Genomic DNA, 23,595 nt, shown 5'->3' with positions numbered 1-23,595 from the left:
CACTCCATCCATTTAGCCAATACCATGAGTAATTTAAACAGCAGGGCTGCAAGCCCATTGAATACAAATGAAAGGAAACAGCTGATGATACAAAATTGCACATGGGAAAATAATTTCAATGATGGATTTTTTTTCATCATCAAATTTCTCAGAAAGTACTTTTTAAATTTTGTTATGCTTAAGTCATTCAAACTTTGAGAGTGGCAAGAAATTACCTGATTACCACAGACATGAACCACTAGTGGTTTGTGATCAGCTGCATTGATACTGTTCTCTGGAAGAAAAAGTTTTGGTTTTCTTATCTTATACACATTGTTGGGCCACATAGTTTTGTGCAATGGTATTTAGGAGTAATCAGTCCACTAATCATGAAAAAACTTGTATCCATGTGCAAGCACAAAATTCCCCAAAGATCACTTTCTTTGAATGCAAATCTCTGCCAAAGTACTGCTACAGGTGAGTGCAAGGATGCATTAGGGAAAGGAGATGGAACCTTCATTTACCCTTTGATTTGGCCAGGTGGTTCCTGCCTCCATACTTGTCCTCTATCAAAACCTCAGTTAAACTGTAAAGAACTAAAATTAATCTCTGGGCCCAATCCTCACATAGCAGGAAGAAATTTTTATAGGAACCAGAAAGGGAGATATCCTACCAACAATTTGATTGAATGGTATTCAATCTACAAATGTGAGCCAGATATGCAGAATCTGTGATTCCTCTGAGGTACAATCAGGCGTAGAGACTTTTGGGTTAAAATGGAGTCATTAGAGAGAAAACCCTGCACAGGATACCCCAAGAACTCTGGGATATTAAGATATCATCCAGAGTATTCTTCTGCTCTGAGACAGGTTCAAGGATATTTTGCCGGTCCGTCTCATGTACCTCCTGGTTCCTTTTATGACCCCTCACAGATATCTCAGTATTTCTTGCTAACCAGTGATCTAGCCTAAAATCTTTTTCTGCAAGCCAATCTTCAGCTTTTCCAGTTTTGGTTAAACCTTATTATCTATTGTTTTACTCTGTATGGACATAATATACATCAGAGCCTACCTCCTTCATAAGAGTCTTTTATATACTAAAATATTGTAAAACATGCTCACAGTCATGGTTTTTTTTCCTTTTTATAACACATTTTCCTTTTTATAACACATTCCTTCAAGTTTTCATATGGATCATGCTTTAATCTTGATGCTTTCAAACAAATACAAATCAGATAATTTATCAACTTTTTAAAGCTTTTGTTCTTTGTATTTTCTTACAAACATTATTCTTTGTGAATTTGTCTGGCTTTTCTCTGAGCAGTTGGATGTCAGTATTCCTTCTGAGAGATGACTAATGTTGAGAATATAAAATGAGTTTCCAATTTCTGCATATACATTATGTTACTCAACTTGTCTTTAGTCTCTAGTCCACAATAAACACTCACCCCTTCCACCCTTCCTGCAGCATGCAGTTTGTCCTCTATTTTTAATTTCTGTCATTCTTTTTAAATACACTACTTTGGTAATAAACTTTATGAAATATCACCTCAGTGGTTTGGGGCTATTTCTCCAAGTTATCAAAATCACTTTGAGTTGGACACTTTAAAAAGCATTTTCTGTTGTTTTCCCCTTTGGTGTCATCTGTAGATTTTTGAAGATTATTGTCCATCATCTTAACTTTTAATGCTGGTATTGCCTATTACTGGGTCAAGAGGAGAGACTCATGGGCTCCTCCTTGATATGCCCTCTAGTTTGACAGAATCCTATAATCACTCTTTGATAGCAGTTTGGAGCAGTGATGCACTCACCCCATAATAATTTTATGGGTTATGATCCATGTATAACTGTGACTTAGGCATTGCTCACAGTATTAAATTAGACTTTTAAAGTCTCGAGATTGGCATTTGCATTCTTTCTCCCCCAGCATCCCCCACTTGTGATGGCAGTATAAGCCAGAAGAAAAGTTGTGTGTATTCATCTTAACATATTTGCTTGTAGTAAAACCTAAATTCAGATTTCCCTGGATTTAAAGTGCTGATTTTAAGATATTTCTGACCTATATCTAACCTAGATATTTCCTCATACCCGCACAAATACTTGCTTCATTTTATCTGCTTGTTTTTTCTTAGTATTTCTTCATCAGAGGAAATAAAAATTAACATGTCATCCCTTTAAACTGAAAAAGAAATCTAAACACTACTGAAGCTTATTTCTGAGTCTGACAATAAAAGAATAATAATAAGGCTACTACATTAATTTTAAATTATGTTGGTTGTTAATTAATGTTAAATTATGTTGGTGACTCAAACACCCAAGGCTGGATATTCCACAGCAGTGGTGCTCTGCAGAGCCTACAAGAAGTGATGACTTTGGCAGAACTGGGAGGGAGCAGAAAGCTGACTCCTGGAAGAGGCCTTCTGTACCCTGAAGCAGCCGCTTTTCCTCTTCTCTCCTTCCTTTCCTGCCTGCACACCTCTTCCATGTGGGATGGCACTTGCATCCTGGCTTCACCTTAGTAGCCTGGGGACAAGCACAGAAGTCATCTGCAAACCTTGGCAGAGCAGCAAAAGCAGGCAGGCAAGCCCTGCATTTTGGTTTAAGTTCCTAGCTTGGAGAGCTGTGGAAGGAGTGGCAGATATTCAAATATAGTCTTAAATATTTGGGATTACTGGAGGAAGGGATTTCCCAGAAGTTCTGGTGCATGTGACCAACCCTCATCATCTGACTGTGGTGTTGTTGCTTAGAGAGCTTCATCACAAATTAAGGGTAACCAAATGCTTTAATGATGATGGCACAAACATCCTGTTCAAAATGCACCTGAGTTTTGCTCTGGCCAAGTGTCTGTGGTTCTCAAAATTGTGATCTGTGGACCACTGGAGTTTGTGGCCTTTCTTATAAGTACTCTGAAAACAATAACTAAACATCCTGCTCAGCACAAGCCCCACCAACCTGTTGCTAGTAGCCTGAAATGTGTCAAGTTACAAATAAACCTAAATGCTTCACCAAGGTGTAGTGGAAATATTTTTATGGAGCCCACAAATGAGAAAAGTTGAACATCTATTGCCTGTTTTGTAGCACCCTAGGTATCCCTACATAAATTTATTTTATATAAATTTATCAAGTTCCAAACTTGTAGTATGTATTAATGATAATGTTTATTCTAAATGTCTTTGCCGTTCTACTACATCGATTCAGCGCAAATGAAACACTGACACAGCTAATAACTTTTTTAAGGTATTTTAAGTTACTTGCAATTAAACAGTGTGTTTATTTGCATTTTCTCCAAAACTTGTTTATATATTCAAAATAAATGCTATTTTGAGAAGGGATAAAATAGAATATTTCCATTAAAAAAACAAAAAAAACCCCAAAAAGCAAAAACAACAAACAAAATACCCCCCCCAGAACTACAAAACCCAAAAAATCACCAACAAAAACCCCCCACAAACAAACAAAAAAACCCCAAAACAAAACAAAAAAACCCCATAAAAATTTCCATTACTTTTTTTCTGAGCAACCTCTTGCTACTTATAAGTTTCCCTGGACTGTATTAACTTAATTTTTTTTTATGAATTAAAAATTCTATGCTTAAAATTTACTATGAAGACAAAAACACAAAAGGTCTTTAAACTAAAAGAAGCTAGAAAGACTAAACCAAAATTGTTTTCTTCACTGTGAAGACACAATACAACTGTGTACATGAAATGTGAAAGGAAAACAACATATGAAGTACACAGTGTTATATAAAATATAATCAGAGCCTTGTAACTTGGACATCCAGTTCACCAAATGAGGGTGAAATACAACAAATCTCTCAAGACAACAGACTGCAAAAAACAAAATGGTAAAATATTGCAGATAAGTTTAGCGACATATTCTGCCATTCGTAATTAAAGAGTGCAGAACACTCCTTAGAGAGGGCATTCACTTGTGAGTAATTTCTTCCATTTCAGTTTATTCCTTGTATTCTGATGATGGAATTTGTTAACATACTGCTGAACATCAGAAAACATATAAGAATAGATACTATTTGTCCAGGTTGTCTGAGCTCACAAAAGAATTCTGTTTACTCCGTTGCAAATAAAAACACTAGTTGCTCAGTGATATTAGCTCCCATACTAAAGAAAAAAAAGGAAGCATTGAGCATTGGTCCAGCTTAGGCAGTTGTTTGGCTGACTCCAGAATACAAAATTAGTTAAATTAATTTTAAACAGAAGGATAAAAGTTTAAAATGAGCATGATACACAGACAGAATCATCAGGATTTCTTTAAAGAAAGAATTCATTCACATGTAGAACTGAATTCTTTAAAAACATCTGAAATGAGAATTCCCAAAGGAAAATAGTTTTTAAAATTTTATATTTATATGTATATATACTTTTTTTTTTTTCTCTGAACACAATGTGGTTGTTCTACTAACTGGTTCACTCTAAATATCTAATCAGGAGCAAAAAGCTTCATTACCCCTAAAGTATTTCTTAAATATACTCTTAGATAGTTTTTCTGGGAATACAGATGTCATGAACACAGCATACATTGATGCAATTTCAATTGCATGTATCTTAAACTCAGTTACAAGGATTCAAAGATGCCTGTAAAGAACATCATCTTCTCTCACCATATGCATGGCCCTTTCACACAGGTCTCTGTATTTAGTGTAGCACTCTACATTGGTCAGATATCTGATGACAAAATGAAGTAACAATCTGATCATACCATCTCTTACTGCTACATGCCATGTGTGTTTCAGTCCCCTTAGTAGTGCCCACTCATTCCTCCTGGCATCAGCTTCAAGGAGGAAATCTTATGATGGCTCATTTAATTGAAAGCATTCCAAAGGGAGAAGACAATGTGTAATAATATGCAAAGGGCACTGAAAGGTTCTAAGGGGTAGAAAGAATAACAAAGATTAAACTGACAAGGCTAGAGATTATCCTGAGCAGCTAAGCTAGTTCATGGGTGTATGGTACATGAACAACTGCAACCAAACTCTTTCAAACATAGCTTTAGAAGCTTCAGAATCTTTTAGGGTATAGTGCATTTTTTTTTTCCCCCTCATGTTAGGCTTTTATTTTACTTGTAATCCAACCTGAGGAAGAAGAAATAGGTTGAAAAGAATAGACAAAATCTCAGGAAGTGGGAGGACAATTTATGGAAGGAGAAAAAAAGACAGATATACAAACAGGGAATTTGGGATAGGATCTAAGCAGCAAAAATGTAGATTATTGGAGATGGGAGATTTCAGAGGGACAAGGAAAGGGAAAACACAAAGACAGAGAAAAGAAAAAGTAGTATGTTCATGATTATCTTCATAAACCCCATTTACACCATGGGAATATGTCAACCTTAAATCTTCATTAGCTTATCATTGCTTTTATACTTTCTAGCTTTGTCAAGACAAGCCAGAAAAATGAAAAAAAAAGAAAGTATACTAAGTGTACAGCTTGATTAAATTTTCTTCTATACCCATTATTGGATGTATACTATCTCACTCTGACTAACTCAAGAAAACTACGTTAGCCTGAATAAAGTAGGTATCACCTGCTCTTCTTTTGTCTTAGACTGTGTTTGTCATTACAGAAATACAATAATTTGGGTTTTTTAAAATGTTACTTTTTTTTTCCCCTCAAAGCTTTTTATAATACATGCCGATTCTGGTTTTAGCTATTTTATCCAATATTTTTATGATAATATTGTATCAAAAGGATATTATTACTTGTGTGGCTGTGAAAAGGGTAGTTGCAGACCAGCATGAAGAAAAGAAAAGAGATTTGTTTTTATTCAGATTGGAACACTGAGAAATAAGAAGAATATAATTTCCAGGCCAATAACTACCACCTGCCTACAAATCTGTCTGGCAAAGAAAATCTTCCTAAAATTGCTCAGCTGCAATTCTTCATACACAAAGGCATATTCAGCAAGTGAAGTTTCAGACAGCTGAAATATTAGAGTGGTTTTATGGAGATGTAGCGCCTAATTTTGACAAATAAAAAGATAACACATTTCTACTTTTATTAAGGTATGCTGTCAATGTCACTCTGGCCAAAGCTGCTTCACTCTTTGTACTGTTCCTTGATTTCTTCATAATTCATCATATCAGAGAAGCTGAAAACTGTTTCAATTGGGTAAAACTCCCCTTTAGACGTATTTCAGTCTTAAAGTAGGTTGCTGTTTTCCTATACAGAATCTCTATAACTTCCGTGAGCTTTCAGAGTCAAAAAAGCCTGGATGTGTTTCTTAATTAAAGGCTTTGCCTTTTCTCTACTCCAATTTCTCTTTCCACATCCCAACTCTCAGTAGCTATCACCAATTTCTTTTTATCCAGAGGAGTAGAGAAAGGAATACATTTTCACAGTCAGACATAGTGTCATGTCCAGCTGCCTTCAAAAGGCAGAAATTTACAGTATACATTCTGCCACATTGCTTTATAATTATTACACTTTTTCAAAAGCAAAGTACTGTCAGGTTCTCATCAGGTATGCTAGGGTTCACAGAAGCTGTAGCAACTCTTCATGTTGCTTAGAGAGAGATTACATTTTTTGAGTGCAAGAGAGATCAAAAGCTGATGCTTCCCTTTTGTTCTCACTTTATTTCCTACCATAGCCAAATCAATTTTGTTGGCTAGTGCATGAGGAGTAATCTCAGATAGTTGTAAACTACTGGAAAAAAAAGAAAACAGCAAGTGGGCAAAATGGATGTGGCCTTCAAATATTGTCTATGTGGAAACATTTTCCCTTTGCGAAGAAATACTTTTCTTCATAATCTGCATAATTCCCCCTCAGAGGAAATGCCCTGCCCTCATTATCCACAGAAGCAAAGCCTAGCAGTTCCCCATTTGTGTCTTTGCCCAGTAATAAGTCTGTGATTGAAAGTAAAAAGTGCTGTGCCTTTTGACTTCTATAATAGATGGTGAAATTGATCTATTATTTAAGCATAAGACATTAATTGTATACAGGGTAATGGAGACCTGAAAGATTTTTTCCTTCCATCTACCTAAAGATTACCAAAGATTTCTCAGAAGAGGAAACCAAAAAAGGAAGTTAATTGCTTTTATGACATACAATTATGACATTATGACATAGGATGGCAAACATAAAAGAACAGAAAGGGACTAATGGATGAGCCTGAGTCTTACACAACTTTATTATGCTAGAGAAACATTTCTTTCAAAACAGGAAGTCTGTCCTAAGGAGGTAAATGCTTTTTATTTTGCAGCAGCACACCAGGGCCTGGCTCTGCCACCTGTGCATGTGTGGCAGGAAGAGCAGTCACACTGATGTCTGCAAGCAGCTTCCCACATGGGCTCTTGTATGAAAAAGGAGTAAGGACAGGAGAACTCATCTGGGACTCTGATGAAAGGTGTGAAGCAAGGGGATCTTCTTTTAAATGTTCTGCACATGAGAGTGATGTCAGTCGTTAATATAATCTCTTTGCTTGTTGCAGAGCTGCAGCAACGGAACCACCTGATAGTGGCCAGCCAAAACAGCCAGGACAGCAACGGGATGCACTTTCTGGCAGCCAGAGGGAAGGAAAGCAGAGCATTTGGCTGTGTCTGGGGACCAGCTCCCACAGCACTTTAAGTAGCTGCCATTTAAGCCCAGCTTGCTGCCCTGAACTCCAGTATCCATGTGGAGATACAAGCCTGCAAGTGATATTACCTTCCTCACAGTGGGGCAGGAAAACAAACAGCTGGTCTGTGAGGTGCTACACCAATAAAAACACCTTTCTGAAAGCACGTTCTGAGCATTCATCTATCTTGGTTTTTTTCCTTTCTCCATTTAATAGCATGTAATCCATTAAATAAAAAAGATTAGAGGGTGCACCAGAAGAGATATAACTTCATGTCACATCAAAATGTGAAATTTTAATTTTATGGGTAGAACATGATTTGGTTTTATTAGCAACATTTCTGTATCTTGTAAAAGCTATTTTTGCTCTCAACACAGTGCTGGAATAATTTCTACAGATATTCAGAAAGGGGTGAAGCAGGGGGATATATAATTATTTTTGGAAAGGGAATTCAGGAAGCTAATGTTTCCATATTATTTTGTATTTTAATTAAATGTAAAATTAATAATCTAAACATTTTCATGTAGTCCTAGTTTGACAGACAGTACCAAAACTAATTAAAAACAATTTATACTCTGGTTGTGCCAGGAGAGAAATGAACCTGTCTTGTCAAGCTCATGTCCTATATTGAGACAACCAGCTGTGCAATTCAGCTTTTAAAATTTACAAACATTTATGATTAGCTAAAACCACTAATACACAAGTTTTTAATTGTTTTTTAGTTGGGCATCTGCAAGAAAATCTGACCAATTGTGTCTGATTTATAGGTAAAATCAAGACACCAGGAGAGTTTTGTTGCTGATGATGTTGCCGTTATTATTTAGTCTGTATTAATAGTTGCAAATGTTTTTCAAAACAGTGTTTGCATCAATAAAAATTACTTTGAAGAAGCCAAGACAGTTCAATGATTTGGATGAATACATTATAAAGAATGAGCCAAGTACAAAACTCTCTTTATGAACCAAAAGGTATCTTAAAATATATCTGTTTTAAAAGATAGGAACTTTGTAATAGGCAGTTTAATCCATTTTGAAATACCTAAATAAAACTTGTTTTCAAAAGTATAGAGCATGCCACATTTCCTGCTAATTTCCCTAAGCACTGCCACACTAAGAATTCTGCTTTAAATAGATATGGGGGTTTGGGAGTTTATCTGTCCACATGGGTGTGGACTCTGTGTCTAACTCTGAAACAGAGAGCCTGTAGAAATTACAGGCCACATAGCTCTCTCAGTCCTGCCTGAGAAGCTGGCTTGGGAAATTCATGGGAGGATTCAAAACAATCCTCAGAGACAGAAAACAGCCTTACAGGTGTTGTTTCTCTGTCTCTTGTTTTCTTTGCAAGAGAAGGTGGGGGGGTGTGTGCCCCACTGCCCAATGATGGTAATGTAGTAGTTTGTTAACCAATAAGAGTTACCTTTCTGTACTTTCCACATATCAGTCTATAAAACAGAGCTGAAATAATAAACTGCGAGACATTCTCCTAGTCAACTCCTTAGAGAGTCTATGTCGCTCTCCCAGCCATTCCTAATAGAGCGACACACGGGAACTGTCTTCGGAGCCTAAAATTAAATATTGCTCATCTTCGCAACAGGAGCATAGAAACAAATGCCAGCACTTCTAGGTACAGATACACTTAAAATTAGACCAAAACACAAAAGGCTATAACATGGCATTTGGCAACAACAGCTGCTATTTACACTAGCAGCCTACAGTGAGTAATTTCAGCCTGTAAGAAATCCTGAATTTTCCTGAACAAACTTTATATTATTATACTCCATGGCATGCTGTGTATCAGATTACTGTTCTTAACACTCATTTTGTGTAGTTCTACCTGGCAGGGTGTTCGAAGTTTTCCTACAGATTATTTTTAGCAGAAAGTTGGGGTTTGCAGTCATAGCAGCCCACTTTGCAGCATGAGATTAAATATTTCTTTTGTCAGAGAATGTGAATACCTGAATACTAAAAAAACAAGCAGAACAAAACCACCGCCAACAACAACAACAACAACAACAACAACAACTAAACCAAAACAAACAAACAAAAAGAAACAACAACCCAAAAAATCTCAGAACTGCTGAGAAGTATTTATTTGGAATTAGAGTTTAACTGCCTCAGGTCTCCACTAGCAGTAGTACCATGATGCCTTGGGAAGAGGAAAGACTGTGCTATATCCTTGGATACATAGTATAATGGTGTGCAACTACATCAACAGAGGAGAATGCAGACACAAACCATCAGATGCAAAACTTCAATAAACATGTAGCCAAATTTGTGAGACAGAATTTTCCAATATAGATACTTCTATTGTTGACATATTGGGGTTTTGATGTTTAGAGGTTGTTTTGTTTTGTTTTATTTTTTGGGAGTAGTTTAATTTTTTTGTTTTTGTTTGGAGGGAGAAGGTATGATGGAGAGCAGAGCGATGGCAAAAAAATAGCTGAAATTTCACTGAAAATTCCTTTTAGCTTTTTTTCCAAATTAAAACCAGATTTTCAGCAACCATGGTAACTATTCTTTCCTTTCTATATTGAATAAACCCTAAAATTAATTTGATTTCAAGCTGGTAAGTTTTGCCTGAGTCCACTTTATCCCTAGTTGGCTGTATATTTCTGGGGAGGGTCGTTGTCATTGCATAACCTGTGCTTAAACATGACCCGGGTTCATATTTTCTCTGAAGAAGTCCCAACCAGCCTTGATCAAGAGGTCTGAGTTATGGAGCAAGCCTGGGTAGACCCCGATATTAGAAACTTACTTGAAATTCTCCTTGAACTTATATCCAACCATGCCTCATTTTATGAGAGGCAAATATATATCCAGGGGGTTTTTGGCAAGTATTTTCTGCACTCAACGTTCTGGAAAAAAAAAGAATTAAAAACTGGATGGAAACTTCAGGAATTCCAGGCACACTGAATGTGCAGTGGATGTTGATGTCAGCCTCAAAACTTCACTTCCTGACCCTTGAAGAAGTGGTGGTTATTAACACAAGTTCCCTATTTTCCTTGTCCAAAATATGCTGTGCAGTCTTTTTTCTCTTTAGGTCTACAGTGAACAGTAACCTAGAGCATTGCACCAGGGAAGGGCAAAGCAACTTAGCTCAGACCACATTCCATGAAAAAAAATTTTGGAGGGTTTTTCTGTCTTCCATGATCTATTTGGGATAGTGTTCAGAATTAAATGCACTGAGATTGCAATAAGAAGGAGTATGTAATCCTCCTGGTGAGCTAAAGGAAGGAGGTACCAAATGGAACTATCATTAAAAATGAAAGAGGACCATGCAGTAGTGTAATATTTAATTGATTTTATTTGTTTTTATGACAAGGATGTGATCAAATGGGCAATGATTTCTAGCTTTCCTTAATGAGAGGGACAAAAGCTGTACTACCAGGTGAGAACAAGGATGACTGACTGCTGAAAAGCACTGGTAATATCCCAACTACTCCTTTTCATTTCAAATCATCAATATTTGAAGTCAAGATACCCTAGCTTTTTAATTTCAAGAAAAAGATTCCCTGAAAAAGTTTTGTGTAAGCTTTCATACATTTTTTCCACCCCTGAGAGAGGCAGACAGTTGATTGTAGCCAGGAAGGGCTGGCAGGGAACTCTGACCTTTCATGGCTATCAGGCAAGCTGACAGTGGGCTCCCAAAGGCTGCTTCCTGGAGCTGTGCCAGGGAGCAAAGGGAAGTGTCTGGCCCCAGGATAGGCAGGTGGGCTGCAGAAGCATGTCTTACACACCAGCCAGCATGTCTACCTGTTCCTCTCCTTCCACAGCCTCCGCAGTGCCTGTTCCCTTTGATCCCCAGCCAAGAACCTGGTGTGATACTTTGACATGACACCTACATGCTCAACTTTGCTGCAGAAGGGGCTGAGTATCTTAAATAAGGATCTTGGAGAAGCAGGGTTGTGCCAGACAGGTCCATGCCACTGCAAGCAGTGCACCACAGGAGCATGGACAACATCAGTTGATGTTCCCGCCTGGCTGGCCTGTACCTGAGACAGCACGGTGGGAGCAGGATGTGCAGAGGGCAGCAGGGGCTGTCAGTCTGTCACCCTGAAAACTCAGCTTCTGAGCTTGCTGGCATAGTTTTCTAAGACTTTCCCAGGACAGTAACTGTAAACGTGGAGATAGGTATACATTCCTTCTGTTACAAGTCTTGTGATGGACATCTCTCATGGCCAGTGGAGTGGGAAAGTGTTATCCTGACCATCCAATCCCTGCCCGTGGTCAGAAACCTATAAATCCTGGGAGGAAAAATAAACCTTTTTTCCTTTCACCACACCTTGAGCTGTGTCCGTGTGATCAATTTTGTATCCAACTGCAACAGTCGGTAGGTCGCCAACACAAAGTGGCTGCAGAGACCACTTGCTGCATAAGTCAGCTGTACAGTGGTACAGGTTGCTTGTGGGCATTGGTTAGGCAGGCAGCAGCATTATGAATTATTTGCTCTCATCCAAACATCTAGGAAGCATTTGGAAGGGGTGATGTTAAATGTGGGTAATGTATTAACTAAGATATCTAGCTTGAAGAAAGTGGCTGAGGCTTGATTTTCTGGTTGCTTCTATATATCTATATCTATATCTATATCTATATCTATATCTACCCCTTCTTGCAGTACTTGCAGTCAGAGCAACCACACCTTTAACTTACTCAAGTCAGGCACCTAACCCACTGTGTTGCTCCCCAGCTTTTTCTGTACAGCACTGTTTATACCTTCCCATACAGTAGATCTGAGTAGATAATGGCATTTCAGTATTTGTTGATGCCATGAGTAAAATAATGTGTTAAATGTGTTGGACAAGGGCATGTTGATGTGGGAACACTAAAAAACAACTGTGATTTATAAAATAAATTATTGTTTTCTATGTAATTTTATATTCACACATTAGGAAGTTGTTGTGGGAGCTCTGAACAATGAACCAATATGATTTCATATAAGCCCTTTATTGTTCACATTACACACTTATTTATACATTCTAAAACTACTGCTCATACGATCACACATCTTTTCATTGGTGCCCCTATCCTGTCCACATGCTCTGCACACACCCCTTGGGACACAGGATTGGTTACTGTCCAGGTGTTCAACTGCACTCTGTTATCTGGCTCTTGTGGTCCTGTTTTCTTGTTTTTCAGCCTCTTCTTTCTTGTTTTTGGAACAGTTTATATCTCAGCAACCTTGAGAAATTCCAGAGGGTCTGATAATAAACTCTAAATACAGTTTGGCTGGAGCACATCATGGCCCAAGCTGTTCAGATACATTGCTACAAGCTGTAATATGTTACATCATAGATAAATACATAACATGCAATTGTATATGAGAAAATATAAAATTCTGTGTGCAATATGGTATTGTAAAGTATATTATATAATTTATAGTATTAGAAAATCACTGAATCATAGAATTGTTAGGGTTAAAAGGGATCTCTGGAGCTCATCTACTCCAACTCCCTTGCCAAGGCAGGACACCTAGAGCAGATCACAGAGAACAGGTCCAGGTGGGTTTTGAATGTTTCCAGAGGGGGAGATTCCATGACGTCTTTGGGCAGCCTATTCCAGTGCTCTGCTACCCTCTATGTAAGGAACCTGCTCCTCCTTTTGAGATGTAAGTTCTTGTGTTCTAGCTTATGGCCACTGATTCTTGTGCTGTCTCTGGGCACCACTGAAGGGTCTGGCACCATCCTCTTGACACCTGCCTTTGAGACATTTTATGTATTGAAGAGATCCCCTCTCAGTCTTCTCTTCTCCAGACAAAAAGGCCCAGCTCCCTCAGTCCTCACATGAGAGATGCTCCAGACACCAAATCATCTTTGTGGCCTCTGCCAGACCTGCTCCAGTTACTCCATGTCTTCCTTGTGCTCAGGAGTCTAGAACTGGACACAGTATTCCAGATGTGAACTCACTAGGGCGGAGCAGAGGAACACAATCACCTCCCTTGACCTGCTGGCCACATTTCCCAATGCACCCCAGGATACCATTGGCTACAAGGGCACTGCCAGCTCATAGTCAGCTTGTCATCCTCCAGGACTCTCAGGTCCTTCACAAAGCTGCTTTCTGGTAGGTCAGATTCCAACCTGTGCTGCTACTTGAGCTTATTTCTTCCTAGGTGAAGTAGCCTGTACTTCGTGTTGTTTAACCTCATTAGGTTCCACTCTGCCCAACTCTCCAGCCCATCAAGGCTCTGATGAATGGAAGCACAGGCTTCAGGTGTATTAGCCAATCCCCTCAGTTTCCTGTCATCAGTAAACTGATATGTGTATGTATAATGAAAGTATATCTGAATTAAAGTCATTAATTTAAGTAGTATTTTTCAGTGTTACTGAAAACAACAACAGTGGGAGATCCAAAAGCAACCAGAAGTACTTGGCTGCTTCTCAGAGTTTAGGATGCAAGCATATATAGCAGAGGACTAAAGCTGCATTATTGCATCCCCCCATCACTCCCTTGGAGAATCCAGTTTATGCACTTACTCCAACTATTGTACCTTCTTCCATGAAACCTTTCCCAGACCAAATGAGGGTGGAAACAGAAAGTGCTTTGTTATCATCTAAAACTGTATTAATCATCTGCATGCTACTTTTTGCATATATTTCATTTTTATCTCTATTTTTTAATTTATTTTTTACAATAAACTGATGTCAGAGTGAGGAAAGGAAAGCACATGTATTTTGTTCATTAACATGTCTCAAAAACATAAAGTGGCTTTTCTTTTTAACTTTGCAATAACAAATAACAACAGCTTTCACTAAGTCTTAACCTAAACAGAAGTAAAGAAATATTTTACAAGTATCTGTGACAGATATTCTTAGACTCAGTCCCTAACACTTACTAGAAATGCATTACTGTTTACTTAATTTTACAATCAGCCATTGACTATGATACAGAAAATTATTCCAGGAATATTGACTGTGAATCCTGCCATGATTCTCCTTCACTTCTTCAATGCTGAGTCTCCATAGCTGCTCTTTCATAGTGGCAATATATTAGCATTGAGACAGGCATCTGCACAGTTCAAAGAATATTACTTACCTGCACAGTAAGGTCTGTGCCACCTCATCTTGTCTGTGGATTGCCACAAAGGTGGTTTGTAACATGGACTCAGCAATAAACACATAATGAAAAATGTCAAGACCCTCCAGCTGTATTTTCTTCTTCTTTTCTGAAACATTTACATGGAACAATGTTGTTTATGATCTGGGTTGTCATCTTCCAATTAATACAGCACTTCAGCAGTACTCATTGTAAAGTGAGATTAGGAATTTTCCTAGGAAATCAGATAACTCCTAATACTTGAATTTCATTCTGTGTCCCTTCAAGAAAGGAAGATAAAATCTATATAACGAAATAAATTAGTATTCACTTTTTCACATCCACATCTGAGAGTCACCCAGAGAAAATGGTAATCGCAGCTCCTGCTGCCACAATTCAGATTCAGAGCTATGTCTGTTACTGGTTTTAAAGACTCAGTCTAGTCTAAGTGACAGCTTCCAGCCCACTACAGTGGCCTCTTGTAAAATGTGTAGATCTCAAAACTGCATGTCCCTTGGAATGGAAACACAGGGCTTACCCCCAAAAGATCAACCGGTCATGCTGAAACAAAACTATTTCTATGCAGGCTTAAATGCCACTGCCTAGCTGAAGAGCAATTACATGAGGAAAGAATAGAGAAATGTAATCAGAGCTGAAATAGTTTGAGAAAAAGGAAGTGAAATAAAATCAGCCTAAGTCAACACAGAATTGTTGCTCTGCTTCAAAACTTCCATGGATTTTCCATATCAAATAATTTCATAAAGGTGACATTTTCTTACAAAAGAATTTGATTTTTTTCTGTTCCTTCAGAAATGTGCAACTGTTCTGCCTCCAGCCTGCTGCAACATCTGCCAGGGAAAACAAATTGCAGTGCCAATTCCAGTGCACTGCTCTATTTCTTTATTGACACATGTCTGGAACACCCTTCCCCATGAGCATGTTTGGATACATGTTCCCCTGGCTTCTTACCTGTGAGGCTACAGCTTAGCTGTGCCTAGAAGTCCCCACTGTGGGTTTGGAGGACATTTCTATAATGAGGACATCTGGCAATGTCATTTGTCTCCCTCCTAAATGTTCCATATTTCACTTTTCTTTTTAGTGTACCCTCAGTAGGAACAGTGAGAAGCACAACATGACTCTTAGTTGCATTGTCCAAGAGAGTGAAGTTTATTATTCTTGATCTTCTTTTTTAGACATGTTCAAGAAGGTCCGATACTGGTGTAAAAAACATGCTTGTGGTGACAGACTTTTCCAGGGTCAGCCTGTTCAGATAAAAGCAGTTTATTATTAGGTAGAGCGTGGTAGAGGGTGGCTGCCAGCCACAGCGTAAACGTGGTCAGAGAGGGAGAGTGGAGAGAGGAGTTGGGGAGCATGAGGGAAGAAGGTAATTAAGGGGGTAGAGAGAGGGGGGAAAGAGGGGATAAGAGCAGGGAGTAATAGAACAAGTTAAGTGATTAAGAGAGGAGAGGGAAAGAAAGAAAGAGAGGCAAAATTAAGAGCACAACAGTAAGAGCAGAGAAGAGAAGTTAAGAGAAGAGGTTAAGAGAGGAGATAGAAGTTAAGACAGGAGCAGAAGTTAAGAGAAGTAAGAGAGCAGAGTTCTTGTTACAATACATGATATCTTTTTCTATAGTGAATATTCTAATTCCTAGTGACCAACCACTATGACACACATTCTATAGGATTTACATATAGCCTATAAGAACTACTACAAAAAGGCCTACCATTTCCCAGGGCCTACTTTTAACACTTTTCCCAGGGCTTGCCAAGCCTAACTTTCTAACTAATTTCTAATATTCTTTTCATGAATTAAAGAAGTTATTCAGAACATTACTGTCCATCTCCATGGCCTTACCAAAAGAATATTTCAGCTTACTAAAGCATCTCCTCATTCTCCTTCTATCTGAGGCTTGATTTGTTTTCTCTTACTGACCTTGACGTTTCATATTGTCTTTTTACATGTTGATCGCTCTCGCTTTCCTCTCTTTGTAGAGGGAATTAAGTCTGCAGGTCTCATCTGAGTAGTGAAAGGGTTACAGTCTTGCCCAGGTCTTGTGGATGGTCACATGATCTCTGCCAAGGCAGCAGCCGGCGCTGTTTATGCTGGATGACTTCTCAGTCTAGTCTCTACAGCTAGGCTAGCACTCAAAGGCAGCACGCCACAAGCCAATGGCTTCCCTTCCCCCTACCTGGCAGCTTCTGGTGAAACTCAGCGGCAGCAGAATTTCAGCCGAGTCAGGGGCCAGCTTGGCCTGGCGACGCTGCTGGAAAGGGCTTGGCAGGCTTCCAGGAAAGGGCTTAGCCCTTTCGACCAGGGTGGGTGGTGGGGGTGGGTCACAGGCTCCCCACCTGGGAGCTGCAGGGCTCTGGCCCAGCCCCCGCTAGGCTAGGTCGGACAGGCCGCGGGGGCGCAAGGGGACAGCCACATCAGAGCTCTGTTACCTTTCAAGGCTGGAAAGACAGAGACAGAAGCTCCTGGAGTTAGGTTTAAAAGGTGGTATCCACAAAGGTGATCTCTCTTTTCAGTGTCGAAAAATGCTGTCAATTCTCAGAAAAGGCCAGCTAATGGCCAGGTCTCCAGCAGATAAGAAACTCCCAGCAGCATCTCTTAGAGGAGTCACTGTCATGAATATTTCCCACTTTTTTCCTAAATGCCAAACCATATCAGGGAGTTTGTGATTAGGTCCTTTCCAGAATAAAGCAGGAATGATTGAGACCAAAGGTGCACAGAAATAATAATTTTCTGCAAATGAGACTTCATCCTGCTGCTGCAGGCTGAGACAATAGTCTCTTGTGAAGGATATGCCACCCCAGTATTCACCACATCCCACTGTTCAGCAGTCCAGGCATTACTGAGAAGCCTTTTATCCCAGAACTGCTTTTATAATTTTTTCTTTGTAAAAACTGTCATCTTAACCTGACACGTATATGCCCATCTAAGTGTTAATATGGGAGCTGCTGGAAACAGAATACACATTTAGTACAAGTCTTCCCATCATAAGCTGTCACATACAAAAGTAATGTGGAAAATACCAAGCAGGTACAACATCATTGCAATACACTTAATCACTCTGGCCTACCTTTTACCCATAACCTGGTTACACATCCTATTCTTGAGAGAAAGGGTGAAGAAGAAAGCCAGCCCATTCACCCCTTTCTAGTTTTAAGAGGAGAATGTTTTCTTTCTTTCTTTGCCGACAGCTGACAATCAACATAACTTCTGCAGGGTGAGGTTTGGTAATCTGTGTTATCCCCTGCTCTCAGAGGAGAGCCTGAATGTGCAGTCCGACATGGACCTTTAATCTTTAAAGTGTGGCTGTTCCTTAGAGTGCTCTCTTTAATTTTTCTATAGTCTGTCTCAGCCTCCTTTGGGCTGAATTCTTTTGGGATCCTCCCTCATGGGGAGTACCACTTATCTCAGTTCTTACTATTCAAAGAAAACTCCTGGGCTCATTAGATTCTGGTTTCTCGTGTTTATTGAAGGATCCTTACAAAACTCGGCAGGTCTCTCCAGACTGACTGCACAAGCTTAAATCACCACTGCCTGGCTCATTTCGTTCTGATGATACAAAATGGCCTCGAACCACGTTGTCTTTTCACCTTTATACTAATTTTTACCCTATTAACTGCAGACACGTGTATTGTTATTACATCTTAACAAGTAAGTTTTCTATTTCTACTCACGTAATTAAAAGTGTGACTAACTCTAAACCAATCATTCTTTGTGCTTCTAAAAACTGCAGAAGCATGGAGAAGAAGGAAGAAGAAGGATTAAAAATTACACCCTTTTTCCTCCATCTTTCCTCCATGTGTGAAACCCTCTTAAAATCTATATTTTCACCTCAGTGATACATCAAATATTTTTCTATTTTCTCCTTAATTTCTTACAAATTTTGGCTTGCTCAGGGATATTTGGAAGCCCTTCTGTCAATATTATATGTGACTGATGTATTTTTTAAAGAATTGAATAGACAGAGAAATGTCTCTGCATTTCTGGACTCCTGCACTCTCTTGATTTTGTCAGGAGGTCTGAGCACAACACATGCCCTGAGCCTGTCCCATCTGAGAAAAGACAGAGACTCCTTGGCTAAACCAGGGATATTCAAAGTACAAATTAGTCCATTTGAGTTGGTCCATTGGATCCTATGTATCCAAAGTACATATTAGTCCATAGGTGTCGGAGGCACCATTCTTTCACCGGCCTCAAGAACTATGTGTGATTAGACATCTCAGAGTTCAGGGGCTGCAATTCATCATCACTCCCTATGCATCAACACTGAGAGCACTGACTGCTCCTGTGCTCCTCTCTACCCTCCTGTGTTTGATCTCTTCTTTCTCATCATCTTCTAACAGGTCCCATATTTCTCTCTCAGGACTGCTGTTATTTATTCTGTAGTGGAGCTGTGAGAGGGGGGTGAAGGATAAAGGAGGAAGGGAGCTCTCAGGTAGTGGGACTCGGCAGAGCTAACAAGGGGTCTTTGGCAGATACAGCACAGTGGTACTGTAGAGCCAGATGAACAGAGGGTCAGGCTGGGCTATAGGTAGGTGGAGGGAAGCTGTCACATTCTCAGCATGAAATCTGACATCTCTGTAAACAAAAGTACATGGAATGTAGATAATATTTTAACAGAAGGTGGGCATGATATGTTAGTAAAGGCCTGTCTGCACAAATCAGCCTTTGAAATAAGTCGTGATATTAAAGACTAAAGTCCTTGGAACTTTCCTGCAGGAGAGAGAATGAGGAAAAACAATATCCTTGTGTACAGGAGAAAAAATGTAAACCTATGTGTAATAGCTAATAGTAACTTGCTAATACAAGTATTATATATATAATAATATATATTAATAATATATATTATAATATTATTATAATAATTATATTATATAATTATATATAATATAATTATTATATTATTTATATATATTATATATATTAATAATATATATTAATAATATATATATATATATATATATAATACGATAATACATACCCTGTAAAACCCTATAAAAAGTGTGCTAAAGATAGAAATAGACAACGTTCACTTTTACTTCTGTGAAGACTCATGAATAAGCAGGAGGTCTCTCAATATCTGGCGCTCCTAACAGGAACCTCTCATGGGCTGAGGGGATTCAGTGGTGAAGCTGGCGGAGCGGATCTGGGCACGGGAAGCCGCGGACGTGGATCGGTACTGGATAGGCGACCTGAGCGTGGTGAGATGCGGCGTGATGAGACATGGAAAAAGGAGTCAGGTTGCTGGGGGAGACCGAAGGCAGAGGAGTAAGTGAGGGGTCACGACCCTCCCCCCGCCGTGTGCCACTAGCATGGAGGTTGAATTTGCAGTGGCGAAAAAACTGCTTCTGAGTATTATCGTTTTAAGAGGTGGAGCAGCCAAGGAAAAGGACCTGGAAAAGCTCATTGTATGGGCTAAAAATCATGGGCACTTAACCGTGCCCCCACTGCTTTTTGCAGTTGAAGAATGGATGGATATAGGGGATCTGATGTGGGAAACAGCAATTATGGAAAAGAGTAAAGACGTGGTAGCGCTCGGTTCGATATGGAAAATTGTGTTGAATACCTTAAGAGATATGAAGGCAGAGTCCTCAGTTGCAGCCACCGCTTTAGAAGCCATGGCTTGGCCTGAAACCGACGTGCCGCAGCAGTTAGCTCCTGCCACATCAATCAGCTGTCTGGGTGCTTTCTTTGGGGTTGGGCACGTTTGGCCAGCAAAGGGGCTCACAGGAAGGCAGTGTAGCACCATATCGGAACTTTTAAAATCTCAGGGGTGCTCCAATGCGGCTACATCTGCGTCAGCAGAGCCCTCTTAGGTGTGGCTGCGCCCACTCTGGTGGAGCACAAACTGGAAGTTACCTTGCCGAATGTGAATGTAGAAATGACGGCTCCCCCAGAAGGAGCAGGCGCCAATTCCAGCCAGGCAGAGCCTGACACATCAGCAGAAGTGAGAGCCACAGAGTGCAAACCCAAGATCTATCCTTCACTGCCGTCTACTGTTCACTGGGGAAGACCACAAGACATTCCGCTCCTCCCAGCTGTCAATGCACTCCGATGACGGATGGCCTCTAGCAGGAGAAGAGCCAACTAATGGCAATGATACATCAAAGAAAGAGCTACTGGAATGGCAACAACAAATAGAGCAGCTCGTGCAAGGTCAGATTGAGCAGACCCTACGTGCAACCAGAGCACAGCATCAGCAAGAGAAAACAGCTCTGCAGCAAATACCCAGGCAGCAAACAGAGTCAGTTCAGCAACTGCAGCACATGCTGCATCCTGAACCATCTGCTCCACCTTTGGAGACACTGTTAACACCACAATCTTGTTTCAGCTCTAATTCTACTACCCTGGAGGAAGAGAACAGAAAACAGATCACAGCAAAGGTGGACTGGCATCATTCAAGATGCAATCCTTGAATGAGAACGGCAAGCAGCAGGCTCAATCACTTGTCGATCAGCAAAATCCACAATATGAACAACATGACTGGAAGATCTTGCAGCAAGTCAAAAAGACAGTTACTGAACATGGCATTAAATCTGAAGCTGCAAACCCTGCATTGGATTGGCTGTTCACCTCTGATGCTAATAGTCCCATAGACAACCAAAATCTCGCACGTCTGCCTTTAACTCCATCACACCTTATGGTGTGGGAGAAGGAATGTAAAAGGTTAGCAGTTTTAGAAGCTAATCCACCTCGAGATCAAAATGATGTACTGTATGGACTTAATCCTGACATGCTCACTGGTTCAGGAATTTACAGTCATATGTACAGTTGAACTACCCCCTTGCAATGCATCATTTGTCTGCACTGCTCACTCATCAAGCCTTCAATGCTGTGCCTGATTCGAAACCTCATTGTTCCTTTACAACAGTACAGCAAGGCCTCATGGAACTGTATCCTCATTTCATTGACTGTCTGTCAGCAGCCCTGAAGGCTCAGAATGACATGACTGAGGAGGCAAAACAGAACACGTTTAAATTGTTAGCTTTTGAGAATGCTAACTCAAAAATAAAGCGTATCCTTGCCACACTCCCAAAACAAGCAGATGTGGGAGACATGTTAGATATTGCCCTGAGAGTTAATCAGAGGATTAACAAGGACAACTTGTAGCCAATGCAGTTGCAGAAGCCATCAAACCAACTACAAGTCTACTTGCTGCTGCAGTCAGAAAATTGGGAAGTGGACATAAACCTTTCACTACACCTCCAAACGTTTGTTATCGATGTGGTGACAGAGGATACCTTCAAAGGTCCTGTCGAGCTACTGTATGGTGTGATCGATGGTTAGTTAGACAGTCATGCTACTGTTGTATGTCGTCATGCAAAAAACATGTGCAAGAGCGCGAAGAGCCTCCGCGCGGGGACACAAGTAGCTGGCTCAACTTTATTCAGCAGCTCAACCCACCAGCAACCAGAGGAAGCCTGGGAATCGATTTGGCAGCATCAGCAGATGTCACTCTCATCAACAACACCATCCATAAAATCCCAACTGGAGTTACAGGACCCATCTATTCTGCCACCAGTGAATTTGGTGCTTTGTTGATTGGGAGATCATCTGCTGGAGTTGCAGGACTTATTTTTCTCCCAGGAGTTATTGATGCTGATTATACAAGTGAAATCCAAGTTTGTGCCTACACCTTAGCTCCTCCACTCACGATTAGAAAAGGGACAAGAATTGCTCAATTGGTGTTGTTTCAAAAGGTGGCAACTGCGAAAGATATTTTTCAAAGTGCTCCTAGACGTGGAGCCAGAGGATTTGGATCTAGAGGAGACACAGTGGTGAATCTCATTCAACAGATGAACCATTGACCAGTAGTTGAATCACCCTGTGCCAGAGAACGAAACAGCAAAGAGTCAAGATGATGTTAGACACAGGAGCTGATGTTACCATCGTCAGCCGAGTTTGGTGGCCAAAAGAGTGGCCTCTCCACAGAGCCTTAAGTAGGAGGATACTCCACACCGCTGAGAAGCATACATCCAATTCAGTTTTGATTTCCTGAAGGACAGACTACCACCTTATGTCCATACATCATGCCTTTGCCTGGGAGCCTTGGAGGGCTTGTTGGTTGAGATGTTCTCAGCCAGCTCAGGGCAATACTAACTCTTCCTATTCAATCGCTTTTTCAGCAGTCACACTGCTGACAGGCTGCCAACCCCAAGGATTCAGGGGAAATCTAATGAACCTGTGTGGGTTGAGCAGTGGCCTCTCTCTCAGGAGCGGCTGGCAATTGCACATGAACTTGTTAAAGAACAGCTACAAGTGAAGCACATCCAACCATCACTCAGCCCATGGAATACTCCAGTCTTTGTAATTCTAAAGAAATCTGGGAAATGGCAATTGTTGCATGATCTGCGCAAGGTAAATGACCAGATGTGAACAATGGGAGCATTACAACCTGGGAAGCCCTCTCCCACAATGTTGCCACAAGAAAGACATCTTCTAATTATAGATTTGAAAGACTGTTTCTTCACAATACCCCTGCAAAAAGAGGACACAGTGTGATTTGCCTTCACCTTACCATCAATCAATTAAGAAAGTCCATCTCAGAGATTTGAGTGGGTGGTCCTTCCACAGGGGATGAAAAATTCTCCAACAATGTGCCAACTGTTTGTACACCGGGCACTGACACCTGTGCTTGCAAAGCTTTCTCAGACAATTATCTATCACTAACTGGATGATATCTTGTTCTGTCAACAGGATCCATTCTGAGATGAAGATCTTGCATTTATCACCACTCAACTCACAGCAAAAAGCTTAGTGGTTGCCCCAGAGAAAAGTAAAAAGCAAGCTCCATGGAGGTATTTAGGGTGGATTCTGACATCTTCATCAGTCCACCCACAGGAATTAGAATTGACTACTGAGATCAACACCCTTAATGACTCACAGAGACTTATTGGAGATCTGCAATGGGTACGATCCATTGCTGGTATCCAAAATGATGACACCTTTAATGGAACTTTTAAAAGGCACAGATCCACAAACTCTGATTACCCTTTCTGTAAAACAG

At 40.1% G+C, this 23,595-nt stretch overlaps 1 long non-coding RNA gene across 1 annotated transcript; it reads right to left on the bottom strand.

The window, feature by feature from the left end:
- Nucleotides 1-12,462: 12,462 nt before the first annotated feature.
- Nucleotides 12,463-18,035, bottom strand: LOC147655595 (uncharacterized). The gene is made up of 3 exons (XR_015289243.1): nt 15,548-18,035; nt 14,579-14,708; nt 12,463-13,422 (listed from the first exon to the last, which is right to left on the bottom strand). It is a non-coding gene; the product is annotated as an uncharacterized LOC147655595 (long non-coding RNA).
- Between the last annotated feature and the right edge of the window lie 5,560 nt (nt 18,036-23,595).

Source organism: Cyanistes caeruleus, chromosome 1 (genome assembly GCF_971803275.1).
Source record: "Cyanistes caeruleus chromosome 1, bCyaCae1.hap1.1, whole genome shotgun sequence".
NCBI lineage: Eukaryota > Metazoa > Chordata > Aves > Passeriformes > Paridae > Cyanistes > Cyanistes caeruleus.
The sequence above is the reverse complement of the archived record's forward strand: the minus strand, read 5'-3'. Positions and strand labels throughout refer to the sequence as shown.